Source organism: Littorina saxatilis, linkage group LG11 (genome assembly GCF_037325665.1).
Source record: "Littorina saxatilis isolate snail1 linkage group LG11, US_GU_Lsax_2.0, whole genome shotgun sequence".
NCBI classification, from domain to species: Eukaryota; Metazoa; Mollusca; class Gastropoda; order Littorinimorpha; family Littorinidae; genus Littorina; species Littorina saxatilis.
In genome coordinates this window covers 21,130,306-21,136,380 of record NC_090255.1, presented here as the reverse complement: position 1 = coordinate 21,136,380, position 6,075 = coordinate 21,130,306, and the positions used below count along the sequence as shown (strand labels likewise).

General features: G+C 40.0%; 1 long non-coding RNA gene across 2 annotated transcripts; it reads left to right on the top strand.

Annotated features, from left to right (window-relative positions):
* The first annotated feature begins 971 nt into the window (after window positions 1-971).
* LOC138979993 (uncharacterized) lies at window positions 972-4,810 on the top strand. 2 transcript variants are annotated; one of them, XR_011460205.1, is made up of 5 exons: window positions 972-2,016; window positions 2,307-2,348; window positions 2,881-2,959; window positions 3,884-4,005; window positions 4,626-4,810. It is a non-coding gene; the product is annotated as an uncharacterized lncRNA (long non-coding RNA). The 2 variants fall into 2 exon arrangements; XR_011460204.1 differs by lacking the exon at window positions 972-2,016 and having other exon boundaries at window positions 2,040-2,348; window positions 4,626-4,807.
* Window positions 4,811-6,075: the final 1,265 nt, after the last annotated feature.

The following is a 6,075-nucleotide window of genomic DNA, read 5'->3' as shown; positions in this document are numbered from 1 at the left end:
CCTTTCACTGTATTTAATGTTAAATTACGAAAAATCACAGTGATGGAAGACTTCGTTTGGTTATATTTTTATTTGTCCAAAGCATCAGTGTTCATTATATCCACACAAAAACACTCAAAGCTTTAATAACACATTTACTCATGCATGTGTATTCAGCATTGTTTTCACTACGTTACATATACGACGCTTTATATTTGTGTATAATATGTAATGTGTAAATATTCATATGTTGTTGTTTTTCTCTACCTTTTTTTCTACGTTAATATCCGTGTAAATATGTGATTAGATTAGTCCCCTCTCTGGGCGAGGCTGGTTGAAAAAAAGCTCGTTGTATTGCTTATACCACAACCCTCGAAATTAAAAAAAATGATTTGATTTCGCCCCCATCTCTGTCTGTCTCTCTGTCTGTCTGTCTGTCTGTCTCTCTCTCTCTCTCTCGCCCCAACCCTTCTCCACCTCTCTGTCTCTGTCTCTCTCTTTCGCCCCCACCCTTCTCCACCTCTCTGTCTCTCTCTGTCTCTGTCTCTCTGTCTCTGTCTCTCTCTCTCTCTCTCTCTCTCTCTCTCTCTCTCTCTCTCTCTCTCTCTCTCTCAGATATGGCTCAAACAAATTAATTTCCCCGCTACCCCGTATTTATTTATATAAAACCAGCTTAGCGTTTTCGGGCTGAACAATTTGGAATTCGCTACCATGTGAGATAAAGGGGTCAAGCACGATTACACACTTCAAAGCGCAGCTTCGCAAATATCTGATGTCACGAACAGTTACATTCAAAAGCTGTTTCTAGCAAGAATGCATTGCTATCACTAACCTCTATATATTTTGTTGATGATGATAATGATGTCGACGATGATCATGATGATGGTGATGATGAGGTTGTGTGTGTGTGTGTGTGTGTGTGTGTGTGTGTGTGTGTGTGTGTGTGTGTGTGTGTGTGTGTGTGTGTGTGTGTGTGTGTATGTGTGTGTTCTTTCTTTCATTATTTGGTGTTTAACGTCGTTTTCAACCGTTCAAGGTTATATCGCGACGGGGAAAGGGGGGAGATGGGATAGAGCCACTTGTTAATCCCAGCGAAGCTGGAGGTATCCCGTGAACGCTATTCACGACTTTTTTCCGTGACCTTTCGTATTTCATGGGGGCTGCCATTTTGGTTTTGATGCGCTTCCTTTTCCGGTTTACGTATTTTCCGGTTTAACATAGCATTTGCGTTTTTTTGTCAGAAGAGTGATATTTGGTTATGAAGGAAGTCAAGTCCGCCATTACCTGCAACCTCAGTTGAGTGTTTACTTTGAACTTAAACTTGAACCGTAACAGTGTGTAGCCAGTTCGCAAGACCTGTTCATCTTCCTACCAGTTCCAACTGTTGTTATCAATGGGTCGCGCAGCTGGAGGAAGTGTTTATTTTCATTTGGAGCCCAACTTCAGTTCAAAACCAGTCAAGAACTGGCCTTGACATTCGTTTGGAACTTAGTTCAACGAGTATTTTCTCGAACGTAACTTTTGACCCAGCTGGTTGGCATCATGAATTAGACGTACACCGGCAGTTATAAATCATGTTGTGCAAAAGACTGTAAAGAAGTAGAAAATTGTGGAAAATCGGGAATGCTTTCTCAGTTTGTGCACCCTGGCAACATTCATCAGGAAAAAAACTGCATATGCCTTCCTCTGCAAAACAAAAGTCGCGCGAAGAATGCTGAACGGGCAGCGACGACTAGCTGTTCTTCTTCAAAGTAATAAACTACCCCCCAAACCCTGCAAGTTTGTGCGATTTACTTTGTGGACATGAAGCCAGCAGAGGGCTCAGGAATGCCCACTTAATTCCTTGATTTTACTTCCGTCACAAGAACTAAAAGAACATTCAATGTTCGTTAAATCTGTGGATCAAGTGACTCTAGAAGCGGAGGAAATGAAAATCACCGGCAGATCTGTACAAGATGTTGAATTCTGCCAGGGAAACGAAGCCGCTGTCACGGCAGAGAAGACTCCGCCTACGAAAGTCGGTAGATCTAGAGCAAGGTAAACATACGTTTTTTCAACGCTTGTTCACAAACACACACACACGTACACAAACACACACACGCTCACACCATCACACACACACTTATGAAAGAGATGGAACAGCTGATCGAGTGATGACAATGTTGATTGATAAGTATTTTTTGGTGCGGTGAACTTGAGGCAATATTGTTCTATCAATCCATCAATATATTTTACACTTTCACCCCAGAAATGAAGCACGTGTACACATATTGAACAAAAGAACCATTTTAAGCTTCCATTGGTATTGTTTCCTCTTTTTTTTGCAGACATGTTGGCAGGAAGTGAGTGTTTCACCCCACTCTTGCAAGGTAGGTTGATCACTGATGACAAGTTCTGATTGTTTTTCCTTGTTAATATTAAACGGATGACAATCCGTACTCTGCAGATGGATCTAACCGAGATGGATCTAACCGATACACGGAAGCAACATTGGGAACACACTGTTATTCAGTCTGTGAATAGTTCATGTGTGAGGGGTATTACTGCAAGTACGTTCACTAATGTAGAGAAATAATTTTGGACTCAAACTTCAAGTTAAATTGTTTCTGCTGTCAGAGCCATCTTTCTGAAGGAACAATATTTTACATGCCACTGGATTGTTGTATATTCCTTATTTTGCAATGACAGGCTCAGCTTTCATTTGATTGTAATGTGTTTCTTATTTGAAGCTTTGTAGTTTGTATCATAAAAGCTCTGTAGAAGTGTTGCACTTGTTTTGCAGACTGCATTAGGCGTGGTAGCTATTGCACCTCCCCCCCCCCCCCCACCTATTTATCTAACACACCCACCCACACACATACACAGGGTGCTGACAAAGGATCTTTTTCTATTCTCCTTCAGGCCATCGCTTAATTTCTTGCAGACTGAGGAGCAGAGGACGTTTGAGCCGCTCCTAAACCTGAGGCACACAAGCCACAAGGTAAATAAGGTATCAGTATAAAAACAAATGTTTTCACTTTGATTTTTATCGCATCATTTTTTTTAATTAAACTCTGTAAATTGTGGCAATTACACATTATGCTAATAACATTATTATGAAGAATGAAGATTTTCAACTTATCATTGAAGAAATGAAATCAAGCATTTTTGTTCATTCTGTATTTGATTATTATTTTCCAGTCTTTGGGTTGGCATAGTGGGTGAAATAAGGGTGAGGAGTGTCGGTTGGTGTTATTTTTTCGGTCTTGGTGATGTAATATTTTTCCCACGGTATTCATGGTTATGTTTGACTTTAGTGCAGATTCCAGAACAGCCTCTTAAACTGAAAAGCTACAAGGTCAACAATATAAACAGGTTACTGGTGTCTCAGGCATTGATGTTTTTAAAAAGATTTGCACAGCAATTTATGTGTTTGTAAACAGATAATGAAAATAAAGCATAACAACTTTTATATTTTGTAAGTGGAATTAAATGTTTTCATTTTTTATTTTGAAGTGTTTTTGTATTCAGGTTTTATTGGATGGGTGGGGGGGGGGGGGGGGGGGGGGGGTGGTTTTGGGGGTTCTGACGTTTTATGATGTAAGGATTTTTTTCCTTAATTAGTTATTTAATTAGTTTATGTAGGGGGGGGGGGGGGGGGCGTGGGATTTAAAGTGCATTTCTGGCTTTCGGAGAGGTGCTAAATCTGTTAAAATGGAAATGAAATAAAACAATTGGTGGTGAGGGTTATTACAAAAAAAGTAAGGATTATTTCTCATACCTTTTTAATTTTTACCCAAAAATTATGTTACTGAAATTATTCATTAATTTTTAAAGAGGCAGACTGTGAGACAGGTGATGTAATTGAAGTTAGAATATCATGAGATGTTACTTACTTTCTTTACAATATCATCTAATTTGACAGTCCGACACTGAAGACTGCAGACTTCATGGCAGCCACTGACCTGACGATATGACAGCCATGAATTGAATATCAAACGCAGAAGAAGAAAAAGAAGAAGACAGTCTAACAGGAAAATAATTCTGGTATGCTCATAATTTCTATGCCAGTTTGAAAAAAGTCATGAATTGAAGTTTACTCAGGTTAGACATTAGCATGTCGTAATTGTGACAATGAATGTATCCGTAAACGCACCAATAGACTTACTTTGAAAAATTGAAGTCATGCATCGTCAATATGACTACAATCACAAACTGAATAAGGGGAAATCATGTCAATTTGGTGGTCTGGATCATCAGCTGTTGCTCATTCGCTATAATGGTCTACTTGACAAAGCCCGTCTTCATGTGCTTCTTTGTTTCTTTATACCTAGTGTAGACAACATGTAGGCGTTTGCAGACTGTTTATTGTATTGCTGTTGTTTGTTTGTGAGTAAAACTATGGTGTGACCTCAATTGTTTGAAATTTGTTGTGTATGTTCTACTTTGTGTAAGGTGTTTCTCCATGCCCCCAGAAGAACCGACATTATATTAAAACCTTCATACCCTGAAAATACTTGCATACTAGATGTTGTTTCTTATTGTAATGATTGGGGACAGGCAAGCTCTTAAATTGTGCAAGCCATCAGAAAACTGTCAAGTCTGATTTGCTAGAACAAGCGATATTAACACGTTATTAAGATGAATATTTGATTAAATATGTGCAGGAACTACTTCAGCAGATTCATATGGCCAGTCTCACAATGCAAGGAAGGTGAGTAAATTGAATTATGTCTCTCCCACCTGTTCTGTGTTTAGTGTCAGCCGTGATTGCCTGATGAGAATTTGAAAACATGTTGCTAACTAACATGAACCCAACCATGAAACGTGATGTAGGTGAGTAGCCCATCTAGAAAAACGAACCTGTTCTAATTCCGTAATAACAAAAGGAGTCTGAAGTATAATACTGGCATTTGTGGTATTGAACGAGGACCTCAACTTCCATTGTCTAGTGCATGTGGGTCTCATGTTGTACGTGTGAAACCACTTACTTAAAAAAGAAAAAATCGTGTAAGCTTTTCAACAAAAAACGAACAATTATATTCTTAAACAAACTGGTTAGAATAACAGATTTAGGAGAATGCAATGCAAGGAACATCATTATCTAATTCGGTCGATGCTTAGATCTAGAAAAGCACCCACTTATTCCAGTATAATAGAGAGAAAAAATCCAATTGAAAAAGTTCCAGATCTAGACAAGGCAAGCACTAGCAGCAATTTTAGCTAGCAAACTCGAACTTGCCCTGCATTCATGCAAGGTCGAACCACTTTCCCTGCCTAGTGGGGGTTTGGCGGGTAGAGGGCCGGTGCTGGCACACTCGGAGTGAAACGACATGTCACCTACTTCGATAGCTTCTCCGGATTTACGTGTACAAACAGCGTCCGGGTTTACCGCTTCGATTCTAAACCCTATAGTTTCTCATGTTGGTAACAAACTGGCTATTTGTTTATCAGATGTGTCGTTGTTCCACATTAAATGATGCTAGAATGCAAGATCGCAATCATTTGGTTATCAAACCAGGTTGTGTTCTTTTTTTCATCACCTTTTTCCGCGCAAACAGTTTTGCGCCATTTCTTTTGCGCAGACTGGGCGGGACAGGAAGCGGAAGCGCATCCCTATTTCTGATTGGACAATGATGCCGACGCCCACTTGACCCCCACTACAATGTCAAGGTCGGAAAGTCGTGAATACTGTAATCGATTTGAGAAATGTGCATACCGAATAATACATGATAAAGAAGGATTCTTTGTGCCCGAAAATGGGCCACAGTTGGAGATGGAAGTTCACCAAAAATTGGGACCATACTAACAAAAATACGGTGGGTAAAATTGGCGCCCCCATTTTTTGAGCAAACGCCACCCAAGGCCGCTTTGGACGGGTAGAAATTCCGTAGTTTCCAAGTCTATGGATAAAGCTCGCGTAAGAAGAATACGTCACGGTCGAAAGTCTTTGACGTCAATTAATGCATCATGACGTCATGCCTCCCTGTAGTCTTTCTCTCTCGCGCGGTGTGTGTGTTTGTGTTCATTTTGTGCACATGTGTTAGTGTTACTGTTTGCCAGTGTGTGTGTGTGTGTGTGTGTGTGTGTGTGTGTGTGTGTGTGTGTGTGTGTGTG